Genomic DNA, 15,335 nt, shown 5'->3' on the forward strand with positions numbered 1-15,335 from the left:
AACTAAGGGGATAAATTGACAACATGCAACTTGCATTTTGAGTGACTTCTTTAAAATAGTTGCACATAGACTTTAAAAGGTTAAAATAAACTTGTGTTTTTCGTGCTTGATGAAGTAGTAGGTAAGTATGCTCTCACCATCATACGGTGATCAGAAAACTAGACCTACTTTCTTTTATGTATAACCTTTAGAGGGCCTGCCTTCCCGAGTTGCCTTGAGGGGGATAGTGAGAGGGGAACGACCTAAAGTAGAAACGAGCTAATACCGAGTCCTTCCAATCCACTCTAAATAAATCGTGTTTGTGACGAAAGTCTCAAACAACATGTGCTGATAAGTTCATACCGACACTATGTTTCCCCATAAACCCTATGGAGCTTAACCTCTATAGGCTGGGAACCTTATGTATTTATAGAGCTGAAAGTGCCGCATGTATGGCCACATGCCCAAAAGCCTTTACTAAAAACCACTTGTACTAGTTGCCAAAATCCTTCTAGTTGTTGGCGCAGGAGGTCGGACCTCTGAAGCGGCTCACACACATACAGTTCTTAGTAGAGATATAAAGTTTGCCATGGGGATTTTTCATGGAAATTAGTGCTTGGCTGCCCTGGAGAAGTGAGTGTCGAGGGTGGAGCCAGTGGGGTCAAGCATCTAAATATCTGCTTTGAATAGCATAGCCTCGGGGGAAACTCCATGTGAGATTCAATAATTATTGCCTCAGCTTGCCATAAGATTTGTACTTGCTTGTGCATTTTGTTTATTAAACATTGTGTCTTCTATGTATGTTACATGTTTCAAATGGTCAAAAATTGAAGAAAATCATTATCTACGAGTGAGCAAAAATCCAACCAATTGCCGAAAAAATTGATCAAAAGGGTAGTACAAAGGCTTTCCAACATTTGAACACCAGATCAAACTAAAGTGTCAAAACATAAGTATCAAAATACTTCTTGAGTAGATTTGTCTCTAAACCATCACGTATTTTCAAACTAGCTCAACAATTGGGTCACTAATCCAACAGGCTATTCCCGAAAAGTTTCTATAAGCATAAACATTCAACAAGCTATTGATTCAAACATCTTATGTGCAAAAAATAACATCATTGTCAAGTCTCTCATCAGGATAATCAAATCCTCTATCATGAAGCTTGATCAATTTATCCTATGTTCATAATCTTGGATATATCTTTCCTATTTTGAACCTAGGCTATATTAAAATCAGAATTGCACCAACATTGGAATCAAACAAACTTGTAAAATGGCAGATGCTTATATGAATTTTAAGTATCACCTTAAGAAAAGAAAACCCAGATATAAAGCTACTCAGAAAAGATTAAGATTTTTGTATATCAATCGCAAGATCTTATTAAAACATAGGACATTCCTACACCGTTTTTGTCACTACTTACGTGGCCGCGATACGGAGTTTGACGGAGAAATTTTGCAAGGATGTGCTTTTCAACAAAGAGAAGATTTATCATAGCGAACAAACAATAATAGTAAAATCAACAAAGCATATCTTCCTAAACCAATAATCACCTATTGACTTCGTCCTTTGGAAATTTCAATTTTTTGAAATAATCACATGCCATTTTGGACTAGATCTCAATATGAACAACTTAGAAAACAACAAAAACAAATGAAGGAAGAAGATAATCCTGTATTCTAAACGTTTGGGTATACCGATGTTGACGAAGAAGCAGTCAATAATACCATTAGAGACCTTGAGCAAGATTTCAAATTTGATAGGCTAATGGAAAAATTATTGGCAAAACAAAAAGAGAAATATATCTTGATGTTGGCAAAATCCGGAGCTAAATTACCACAAGACTTTAACATAGAAAGATTGAAACAAGATGAGGAGGCAATTAACACCCAAAAAATAGATGACCCAAATAACGAAGATGTAAACAAATAAATTCATGAAGAGACAAGAAAAGAAAGGGATGACACAAGAAAAGAGCGTAGTGATAAAAGAACTTACAAAGAAACAAGGAGAAACTATATGGATAATCCGTTGTTAAACCTTACTCAACAAATGCAAACTCTACAACAATAGATGCAAGATATGCAAAATGGAACAAGCTCCAAGAAGTATTCATTGGAAGATATATGCCCACATCCTTTCGATAAAACTTTGAATATGATACCATTTCCACAACATTGTGAAATCCCTAAATATGGCAAATACGATGGAAAATCCGATTCTCAGGATCACATTAGGGAGTTTTGTACTATGAGTATGGAATTTTCCCATGATGAAACTTACCTTATGTGTCTTTTTCCTAGGAGTTTAAATGGAAAATCAATGGAGTGGTTTTCAAGATTACCATCCGGAATCAAATCTTTTGAAGAACTTGTGAATAGATTTGTTTCACAATACTCCTACAATATAAGGGATGAGATAACAATGCTGGATTTATGCAATGTTAAACAAAATAATGGTGAATCTTTTATGATATTCTTACAATGATGTAAACGCATGTTTAATAGGTATCCAAGAGATGTGTCTGATCAAGAAAAAATGGATATATTCGTTGATAATCTTATCAGTGAAATGAGTTATCAACTAAGAATGCAATGTCCTCCCTCCTTTGCAAAGATGATTGAGAATGGTCTGAAAATAGAGAACGCGATGGTAAATAAAGGAGAGCTAAAACTTTACAATAATTCCTACAACAACAACAACAACAACAATGACAAACCCAAGTTCTGGTCAAAGAATAGGAATGTCAGCAATGGAGGAAATGACGATAATAGTGCTACAAAACAACAACAACCAATTTTTAATCTATCAAGTCAAATCCCAAGCAATAACAATCAAGAAAACAATAAGATCAAGTCCTTCTTCTCCAATCCTCAGAGGAAATTCACAAGCATTGGAGAACCATTGGAATCAACTTAAAAAATTGTACTTGCTAACAAATTGATTGTTTTACTCGAAGCAAGAAGTTATGAACCACCAGTCAAGCCAAATTGGTGGAATGACAATCATTTTTGTAATTACCATCGGAATAAAGGACACCAAACAAATGATTGTTAAAGATTGAAACACCTTATCCAAGATCTAATCAATAATAGAACTATCATATTGGATAGCCACAAGATAAATGAATCACACCTAGCTTTCAAAACTCCACTTCCGAATTATGACAAAAGTGAACCATCCCAATTAAAAGATGACAAAGGAAAAACCAAAGTGAATTACACTTATACATATGATGACGTGGTAAATGTTATCATTGTTAAAGATAATCCATCTTCAGAGCCAATAAATGTTATTATGAGAAGCAAAGCAAAGGTTACCTTTCCAGGTATAACAAAAGACCCAACATCCACTTCACAACGATACAATTTAGTAGAGAAATTACAAAGAATACCCGCTCAAATATCAATTTTGGAACTTCTCAAGGTTTCACCTATGCATAAGGAAATTTTGGAAAAAGATTTAGTGGAAACAACAGTTTCAAAAGACTTGGATATAGATCAGTTCCAAAACATGGTGGGACACCTTATAGCCCCTCATTGCTTATCATTTTCTTAAAATGACGATGCATCCTTACAATATCCTCACAAGGCTCCCTTACATGTTGAAGTCACTATTAATAAAACACGTGTCAAATGTGTACTCATAGATGGTGGAGCCGGATTAAACATTTGTGCATTAAGTTTGATAAAAGCTTTGGGATATTCAAAAAATTTAGTTGATCCAAAGAAGAAAATAACCATTAAGGCTTATGATGAAGTAGAACGTTCTTCTAAAGGAACTGTGGTGTTACCAATCAAAATAGGACCTGTGGAAAGGAATGCATTGTGTCAGGTTTTAGATTTGAACCTCTCTTACAACATTCTTTTGGGAAGACCATGGATTCACAATATGCAAGCAGTTCCTTCCACGTATCATCAATGTGTAAAATTTCCTCATGAAGGACAAGAGATCACTATAATTGCAAATTCTAGTCAATATTGCAATAATTTGAAGCCAACACAAGACACAAGAGTTCCACATAACAGAGAATCAGTATATCCTACCAAAGAAATTCAAGAAAAGTTATTGGAAACCTTTGAGAAAAAGCTCAAATTAAATGATGAAGGAATGGGAAAATATTCTTTGCATAATTTTCCACTTTCCCCTAAGTCATATGGAAAGCCTAAAAATATCCAATCAAAGACCTCAGAGAAATCAAAAGATATGTTTAATGGAACACTTGTTAGAGCTGGAACTCTTGATGAATAAACCAAAGAGAAAGACATTCTTGGTTGGTTGTACAAGGATGGAAATGAAACTATAGAAACAACTGCAGAAGTTAATATTCCCATAAAACAATATGGCAAAAGTTATGAAATCATGCAAAAAATGGGATATGAAGGAAACTGACCAATTGGTCAACGACATCAAGGTATTTCAGAACCAATTTGTCCCCACTCACAATCTAAAGAAGACAAGTCAGGACTTGGATATCTAAAGTCAAATCAAAAGCACCATAATCATCAACAATCAAAATGGAGAAATAAATCAGTCTTTAAAGAAGAAAATTGGCAAGAAAAACTACATCAAGCAGTAGAAATAGTATCCAATGAACAAAAGAAACAAGAAGAACATGAAAAGCAAGAAGAAGAGATTACCATCAAAGGAAAAGAAGAATCTTGTCAACAAGTTCAAGAAATACAAGCAAATGCAGAATCTGAACAAGATATTCCTGAAGCAATAAAAATAGAGATGGTAGAAATCAGGGAACTTTTTGCACCATGTAACATCCTTGTATGGTATAGTGGGGTAGTTCTAGACCACAGTTCAGAGACATATTCAAATGAGTATGAATGGGGTCTAGATGTCTTATCTAGTACATCAAGTAAAGAAAACAATGAATAACAAACAACTATTACAGAGGAAGACTTATCTATTACAAAACAAAAGATGGAGTTAGAAAGAAAACGAGAAGAACTCAGAATTCAAATAAAAGAGGCATATACAAAACAACAAAGGAAAGGGAATGACAAAGACAAAGAAGTAACACCACAAGAAGTACAAACAAAGATAGATCAAGTATCTGGAAATATCATATTTCAATCAAATAAGGAACAAGATGTATTAGGATGTGGTAGAACCATAGAAGAATTAAGAAATAGTCAAGTGGGATTGACTATTAGTCCAAAAGAAGTTGAGTTTGAAAGAGGACAAAATCTAGCAAAAGAATTCTCTTTATCATGTACACAAGTATGTCAACTCCAAAATGCAAACAAAGTTATTGAAAATAATCAAGAAGGAATTTGTAGTATTAAAAATGTGTGCGTTGATATAATCCATTCGTTTAAGGGACAAACATTGGCAGAAGAAACACTTGAGTGTGAGCTACGAAATATTAATACTGACTTTGTTAGAACTAATTGGAAGAAACTTGGGAGAGACAATTCTCAAAATCATTCGATCTATGACATTACCTGCTCTATGCCAAATTATGATCATTATGTCATGAACTTTGAAACACCTAACGATGATAATGATTACGATGTACCCCTTCTTCATCCTGAACTAATTGACTGGGATAATTTAGGAAACCCTGAATTAGATGTCTTTTCCAATGATCATGACTTAGTCGTGTATCTTAATGTTATCGAACCCATAACACCTAAAATATCTTCCATTGCAGAATCAAGTAACATTTCTCGTAGTTAGGAGAATGCCAAACTTTCCAGTCGTAAAATTGAAATAAAATAAGGAAAGAGACCTACTGTTGAAAATCATTTCATGGCAACACTAGATCAATCAAAAGGGAAAATAAAGGACGTATCTAATGGTGAAAACCTCTTTGAGGTGCTAGAAGATGGAAAGTTTGACATTCTTCCTACATATTTTCAGGAGATCTGCTATCCTAATAGAACCAACAGAAGCAGTAAACATTGGTACATCAAAGGACCCTAAAATACTTCATTATGTTGCCTCATTATCAGATGAAGAGATGAAAGAATACATGGAATTCTTTAAGAAAAGAAATAAATTTTGCTTGGTCCTATGCAGACATGCCAAGACTTAATCTAGATCTTATCATGCATCATCTTAATGTGGATTTAAAATCAAAATAAGTTAAGCAAAAGCTAAGAAAGATGCATCCACATATTGCTCTTCTTGTAAAAACCGAGCTGAAGAAACTATTAGATGTGGGTTTTATAAGACCCATTGCTTATCCAGAATGGGTTTCAAGTTGTGAGATTTTGCCAAGATCAAGGGCACAGTGAAAAGTATAAAAATAGAGACAAAAGAATGACAAGAACAAACTATATTCTCATCAATATGAAAATGATCAACTGGATTCACCAATACAATGAATATAGGCCTTCTTATATAGGCAAGGCCATAAGGATGTACGAGCACACAATCATGACATGTGGCTCAATGAGAAACAAGGGTAGGTAATAAATACTAGGGGTAGGTAGGAGAAATAATATAATATTCCACAAGAGGTGGATGACCCACCGAATGTGGAGTGTAACAACAAAACAAGACCACAAAAGGTGGAATTTCTCCTACAAGCTCTATCCCTATATGCACACTTCCCTAAGTGTCTCAAATCCAAACTGCGAAGAGATGCATTATCCTAAGTTAACTTAAGTAAAGTGTAATAATATCCATAATGAATACTTATTTACACCAACACCCCCCCTTAAGTGCAACTTAGGGGAATGAAGACTTAAGTCAACAATGCAAGATGGGTCCCAGCTACTAGGCCATGATAGGTACCCATGTACAATATGCAAATGCAAGAAAAACTATGCAATGCAATCTCTCACAAACGGAGAAAGATTTCATTCCAAAGTAATTATTAATAAGTAACATAAAGTACCTTTCACCATTGATTCCTTAATTCATGGTTAGTCTGCATTGTATCAACTCTAGAGGTTTTTTATTAGAGTACTACTTGTTTTTGAACCTAGTCCTTATCTACTTTCTCATTTGACATTCCTTGCATAAGGGGTTTTTAGTCTTGATAATTTTTGGCACATCTCTTATTGCATGTGTAGAGATGATATTTTCCATGTTGTCAAAGTTTATGTGATCCATCCTCTTGTGCCATATCCAAAATTCACTAGACTGTACCAACTAACAACTTCCTTATTTAGCTTCTTTTAGATGATTAACATTTCCATCAATTCTTATTCCCTCTACAATCAACTTTACAGAGCTATATTTTTTTATTTCACAACTTTTCTCTTGAAATGTGAGATTATATCCTTTGCTACACATATGATTGACACTGGGAAAATTATGTTTCAATCACTTAACATAAAGGACATCCTATGTCTTATGTTTTCTATCAATAGTTATAATTCCTTTTTCACAAATTTATGCAAACTCTTCATCACCAAACCTTATTGATCCTCCATTCCTCTTCTCAAGGCTAATAAATTTTCTTTTATCATCATTTGTATGATTAAAATTTTAATTATCAATTACTAAAGTATTTGATTCTTGTTTTGCATGGAAGGCAATTCACACAATCATTGATTTTTTTCTATTCTTATTTTGAGTACCAGATCCCTTACATTTTTCAGTATTATTGCTTTTGTTGTCAAATTTCACAACCATAAATAGTTTCTCATCATTTGAATCATCATAACTCTCACCCTTAGACGAATAACTGCTCTCTTTGGAATAAAAGCTTATTTTGAGCTTCTCTCTAGAATTTCTATTTTATCTATTGCTATCTTCTTTAAAAGTGCATTTAGAAGAAAAATGACCAAGTCTTCCATAATTAAAACATTTGAAAGGTAACTTTCCATTATATTTCCTAGTGCCTTTCTTCAATATTCTTACAAATATTGCTTCAACTTCATCAAGGCTCTCACACTGATCAACATCATCTTTAAACTTCTTATTGACTTTGAATGCAACTTCACCAAACTCTCTCATCTCAAAGGTAGTTAGAGAACCATATACTTGATCCATTGTATATTTATCTAAAATTTTACATTCTTCAATGGGAAATACCTTGGGACAATAAGCTTTAGGAAGACTAAGTACCTTTTTCACAAATTCATCTTCTTTTAGTTCAACACCAAGACCTCTGATACTGGATACTGCATCATCAACTCAAAGCATAAAGCTAGCAATGTTTTCATCCTCAAACATCTTCAACTTATCAAACTTACACTGGAAATTCCGCAACTTGATTTTCCTTACTTTATCATCTCCTTCATAAATTCCATTTAATTTCTTCCACATTTATTTAGTAGTACCACTATGCATCACCTTCACAAATTCTAAATATGTTAAACCATTGATGATAACATTCCTTTCTTTGCAATTTTTTTCACATAACCTAATATCAAATACATTATATGGAGTAGGGGGACTCCAAACCCTAAGGAGGTCAAGTAACCTTCCATTCTAAAGTTTCAAAAGGTGAAGTTTGTGTCATCAAACCTAGGTTCCTTATGATATCCATCTTGTGCCATCTCGAATCTTTCCTCTGAGGAACTTGGCTCTAATACCAATTGTTCAATACACCCCAAGGCTGAGAAGGGGTGAATTAGTTTTGAACAAATATTAACACTTTATTCTTAAATTAAATTCAGCTTTAAACTTTAATCTAATCAACAACAAAGAAAGATAAGCAATGAACACACATACACAAGAGAACACCAATTTTACGTAGAAAACCCAAGAAGGAAAAAGCCATGATGAGAGTTAACTCACATTATATAAACAATATTACAATTTGTTAAAGGGCTCACTACCCAAATAAGCTCATTGCTCCCAGAAGGACTTGACCAAGGCAAGATACAAAGGACTTTCTAGGGAGATTCACGATCTCCAAGCAAGATACATGAATATCTAAGTTACAATGAATAAGCCTTCAACGAAACTACATTCGACAATCTCCTTTATATGTAGCTACTCTTGACTCACAATCTTAAGAAACCATTAGACAATTCAGCTCCAATACTTCCACTATACACACTCACACCTTCACATTTGTACCTTCCTTATTCCATTATAATATACTCACATTGAAATTGACTTGATCTTCCCTATATACCATCGACATCATCTAAAAACATCAATTAGGTTGACCAAAATAGGGGACAAGAAGTAATCCCACAAGGTCAGCCCCAAAACACAATAGTGGTGAAAGCGGTCTTATCTAGGAGATAGAGAGGACCTAAAAAAACTTAACACATCATCTCACACAAACCCAAACATCACACATGTTTTTTCACATCCTCCAAGGCTAGAAACAAGGTAATGCATAGGCAAAGAGTGTAGCACATAACTAGTCAACCCCAAAACAATTTCTCCAAATGGATTCTCAGAAAGTGGGTCCCTCCAAGCCATATTAGGACCCAAACACAACTTAACACGTCTTCCAATTCTAGTGGATACCCCCAAAGATTCACTACAAGAAAGAGAATAAGCCTTGTCTACTAGATAGCTGCCAATTACCTTGAAAACCAACACTAGGCCAAATGTAACACCAAACAAACTATCCAACATCATACAAATCACATAGAGGCATTCCATGAATTGTCAACAAAATCCTTATATACTTCTTCCACAATGTCAAGCCAAAACCAACGAACAAAACCAAACTAATACAAAATTCTTCATTACCGGAATATTAGACAACACAACCATGAAATAAATATTAACAAACACACTTACCGAAAACTTTGTCACTTGTAATATGAATTGAGACATTGAAAAAACATTATAAGCATACCCTCTCAGTTGCATCAATAGAAACATCAATGTGGAGCAATGTGAAGCATTCTCTAGACCAATCCTAACTAGTCAACACACTACCAACACATTGCCTTCACAAAAAACATTGGCTGCAACACTAGGGACATAAAAAGATAGGAGTGAAGCTTCCACAAAGAATAGGAATTATATCCAAATCCACAAGACCATATTTGCAAATGCAGAGGAATCCAAATTATTCTTCTAGATTACCATTAAGACACCTCTTTTGCAATTTCACTCCTAATAAACTTTTGAACAACAAAACAACATTTTCTTCACTCATAAGATCCTACAATAGCTTTTACTATGCATAAGATCATCCAAAAAATATCAATTAAGCATCATACTTATAATCCTCATCTTAATACTTCTAATCCCCACCTTAATATTATCATGAGATCAATTTAGCAAATAATTACAAGCATCACCATCATCACTATTTTTTAACATTTCAACAACATCACCACCACATATTGAGTACAAACATCAACACAAAGAAGGTGGACATCCACAACAAGGAACCTCTTCATCAATGATCACAAACTATAACATAATAAAAAATGAAAACACCATTGTTTAGCAACATGTATTATCATCAACAGGGAGTTAACACCAATGGGCAGCACCATAATTGTACTAACTACAATCGCTAATCTCTTCCTCGACAACTAAGTTAATAATCTATCTACAATCTAACAACCACAACACTAATTATGACATGGCATAATTAACAACATCAATCTCATCAACACACAAGTTGAGGGTTGACATTAATAACAACACCTACCAACATGATGTATGTGTTCATTAGTCTCATTTTATTTATAATTTCACATTGAATAGTGTAAAATACCTGAGGCATGGAAAACTCTTGAAAAAATATATGTTAAAACTAATAAGATTAGGGGATATTAGATTGATAATGATTTGATGAATCTTGATTCAAGAAGTTTTGACCACATCCAAGACTACATCTCCAAAATCAAGCAATTGAGAGCACAACTAAAGGAATACAATATTCAAAATGAGGATTTACAATTGGTTCTTAATGTGCTATCCAAACTTGGTCATGATTATTCAATGTTTGTTTTGGGCTTTCATACATATAGGCTTTCTATGGGGGCATCATATATTGATCCTAAGTTTGATGATTGCAAATATTCTCATCCAAGAGGAAGCAAAGTTAATTAAAATGGGTCTAATCAAGTCTTCTAAACACCAAGAATCAATGAAAAGTGAGCCTAAGGTAAAGAAAGAAATAGGAAATCTTGATAAGAAATAAAATAAGAAAAAGAACAAGCTAAACAAAGAATCTTAATCCTCTCCCCCTCAAGGAGAATCATCTAAGAAGGAGAAGCCTACTTGTGAATATTGCAAGAATTTAGGACATGAAGAATACTATAGTTATAAGAAGGATATTGATGAATTAAAACATCTTGTTGAGAATAATAGAATCATTTTACCTTCTAGAATGTCTACTTCAAATTCTTATTCCAAAGAAAGAGAATTTGATAAGAGACACTTTTGAGACAAGTAAGAACAAAGTAAAATCTCTTTGTGCTACTTCAAGTCCTTATTTAGGGAGATGGCTTCTAGATACAAGAGCTTCTCATCATATGAAATATTTGTAGTCTATGTTCACATCCTTTGAGCCTTGAAACATGCCACCTATTTTGATGGGATATCATACATATATGAATGTAATTGGGAATGGATCTATTGATATTGGGGTTGAAATCTTAAATGATGTATTGTGTGTACCTCACTTGACAAATAATCTCATTTCTATTTATCAAATCACTCATGGTGCAACAAGGAAGATTGTGGAGCTCACTCCCTATTTAGTTATCATTAGAGACTATCATTTTTACTAGGGTGGTGGATCAAGCATCTTGATTGTATTCCTTTAAATAATTTGTTCCTATTGATGACTTTGATTCTTTATATGATGATCATACTCTATTGTGGATTTTGATCTTGAGGAGAACTTTGGATACTTGAACTTGGCTATTCTCACATACTTGGGTATTGTCACATGTGATCAACTTCTTGAGCCTTGCATTCCTTCTCCTCATATTGGGATCACATCTATTGTTTCTCCTAATGATGCTTGTAGAGTTTTGGCTTCTTGTGATTTAGTATAGAAGGATATAATTTGTCTTCCAAATGCAATGCCTTGGGATAGCTACTTGACAAACATTTTAGGTTTGTTTGTGGAGTCCCACATTGCATATTTAGGATAAATCATTGATGATATTCATCTTTTTTTGATGGAGATGATCCTTCTTCAGTTTTTGTGAGGGGGCACTTTGACCCTCTTCTTCATTCCCTACATGATAATTATTTTTCAAGTTTGATGTGGTTGTGGATACCTATGTACAACATTTGGAGGAGGTCTCTTTGTCTTAAAAGGAGACACTTGAGTCTTTGGATAATGTTCTACATTCATCAAGTAACTAGATCCTAGATTAATTTTTTTCAACATTGTGACCTAGAACACCTAATTTGGAAGGGGCAACATTCAACATCAACATGAGGATACTTGAGAAAATTTTAGAGACTCCATACATCTTGAGATTTCTTCCTACATATTCCTTTTAGGATTGGGGAGACTTCACTCATACACCTTTGGTTTTGTTTCTTCCTATGGGGAAAAACATTGTTCAATGATCATTGAGCATCTTCTACATCTAGTTTGGAGAATCTACCATTGGTGAAAATTTTACATTGAGGGGGGCTTACATGGTCTCTCTTCTTATCTCTTATGGGGGGGAATTTTACCTCGCATGGGGTTTTGTCCTTCTCATTCTTCTATGAGAGTGTTTTCTTCTTTTTTTTTTCTCTTTTGGGGATGAGTTTTTTCCCATTGAGTTTTCTCATTTACTTCATTTATGAGAGATGACATTACATTTGTACATGGGTACCTAACATGGCCTAGTAGTTGGGGCCCATCTTACATTGTTTTCTTTTGTGTACATTATACCTAAGTTGGACTAAAGGGGGGTGTTGGTGTAATCAAGGTGTTGTACCTTGTTAGTTTTTCACATAGGTTCTAATCACACCTTTCACTTAATTTTACTTAGGGACCACATAGGACATTTCTACCTTTAGTGGACTTATCACCTTATCACTTCCCACCTCATGTGGAACTTCCACCTTTGGTGGTTTATCACGTTATCATTTTTCCACCTTAGGTGGGTGATCCACCTTTAGTTGACGTATCACACTCTCACTTTTCCACCTTAGGTGGGTGATAAGTTATCACTTTTTGTCTCATGTCATAAGATAAAGACGTTTTGTCATAATCTTATGCCTTCCTATGTTTCACCTTGGCCTATTTGACCAAGGCTCCTCTTATGTACTTTCGTCGATTATATTTCATTCTTGATGAGAATATAGTTTATTCTTGTCATATTGATTCTCTCTTGTCATTGTGCTTTCCATTAGGCTTCTAGATCTTAGGTGGCTATCTTCATAGCCAAATCTTACATAAAGAATTCCCTACATAACCTTATGAGATAAAAACATGAATACAAGAATACAAATTAATCATAATGCAATATCAAAGGCATACCATAGATCACACAATATATTCCATAAAAAAACTCAAGAAAGAAACATAGAGCCTCCAAATTATCCACATTCAACAAATTATTCACTAATAAAATATTACAATAAATTTATAGTGTCTCCATGAATAATTTTAAAATATCAAGTTCCTCTAATGCATCCTCCATATGTCCAAGAATAATTGGTAGCTATCCAATTACACATCCCATTCCATGATTCACGTATGCATTCTAAGATGTCTCAATACAAACAAAAATCCAATCTAAACAACAAATTATCTCAACCACTAAATATGTGATTTCTTTTATATATTCATTCAAGTTGACACAAAACAACTAATTGGTATAGATGAAACCAGGCGTCTCAAAACCATTGACCCAAATATATAATTTTTGGTAATAATTTTTCTTGATATTAAATATTTTTTCAATGTGCAACCCATACATAAAATATTTAAAAAAATATTTAATGTGGATAAACAGATCTCCAAAGATGCACAACAATTAAATATTTATTTTACATATAATTAACATAAAAAAAATTCTTGCACAAAGTGTACACCACATTTTCCTAGCAAAAGAGATGGGCAAGTAAAGAAAATAATAAAGAGACTGAATTGCAAATCCTAAGATTGTAAAGCAAAAAACGTGATACAAACATGTCTTCTAGAGAGAAAAATAAAAGAAACAAAAGTAGTTGCGAAAGTGATGCATGAACTATACTTTCATGCATATTAGGATACATGGATACCAAATTAAAGTAGTGAGAAATTTGGATCAACAAAGATGTGCCTAATGTGCCACTAATGAATATTAAGTTTATGCAAAGTACAAATGAGTCACAAGAAGAAACACATGTAATAAAATGGTAGGTCAAGAATAACAAAGGGTGCTCATTAATTAAGTTGAACATGGTGACATATATTGGGACAATGATGATGTTTATGAGGATTGTGATGATCATTCAAGGTATGTTTGTTGATTGATGAACATATTATATATTTTATACATCTATACCTATGCTTCTTATTTTTATTTTGTCTTTTTAACTTTTTCTTATATATATTTTTTAATCTTTATAGAGTTCCTTGTTTGTAGTATGTTTTACATGCCCATTTCACATTCTATATCCATTTTATGCTCACATCCCCCAGCTTGGAATTACTTCCATTTATTCTTACTTTACACGTGTTTAATTTTATGCTTGACTACAAAATCCTTCATCACTGATATTCCCTTCTAGATTTTTTTACTCATTCTTGTGTTTGATCATACTTATGGCTTTAGTTGATTATTTCCTTTATTTTACCTACTCTTACCATATACATCCTTGTAATTGTTTATTTTTTTCATGCTCCGTATGCTTGTCTATTTAAATTTCCATGGTCCATTGATGTATTTTCCATATACATTGATTAAATACTCATGATAGTTATGTTATCTTACTTAAGCGTCTTATCCTTTCATTATCTCATACCTAGATTGAGCCTATGTCTAGGTGCTTGTTGATTCACATCTTATATTAACATTATATGTACCCTTAGCCCCATATTAAACATCTAAAGCTATGTTTTTCAATTGGGGGCATCTCGCCTCCCCCATTTTCTATTGTGTTATTCTTAATTCCTTAGTACATTGGGGTCATTATACCTTATATATTTTTGTGCTTAAATGCCTAATTATGCTCCTTGAGCTATCTTACGACAATGAGGGCATAACGACTTCCCCTATCTTATTATGTGTGATCACATGCCTTATCATGCTCTTAGATCCATAATGAGGGAACCTATCATTCCCCACACCATATACATATTTTCTCTAAGGCTATTTTCAATTTATTGTTTGCCCATAATAGGCGCAACCTTATAACTTGATGATTATCTCAAGTCCATATACTTTCACACCTATCACCCTATATGTTTTATGTGTTCCTATGTGATGCATCTATGAAACTTATCACTTTACATGATTATTTACATTTACTTTTCAGGTATTATTTCTTCGACATCCAATTCCTTGCATTTGATG

Source organism: Cryptomeria japonica, chromosome 9, assembly GCF_030272615.1.
Source record: "Cryptomeria japonica chromosome 9, Sugi_1.0, whole genome shotgun sequence".
Taxonomy (NCBI): Eukaryota; Viridiplantae; Streptophyta; class Pinopsida; order Cupressales; family Cupressaceae; genus Cryptomeria; species Cryptomeria japonica.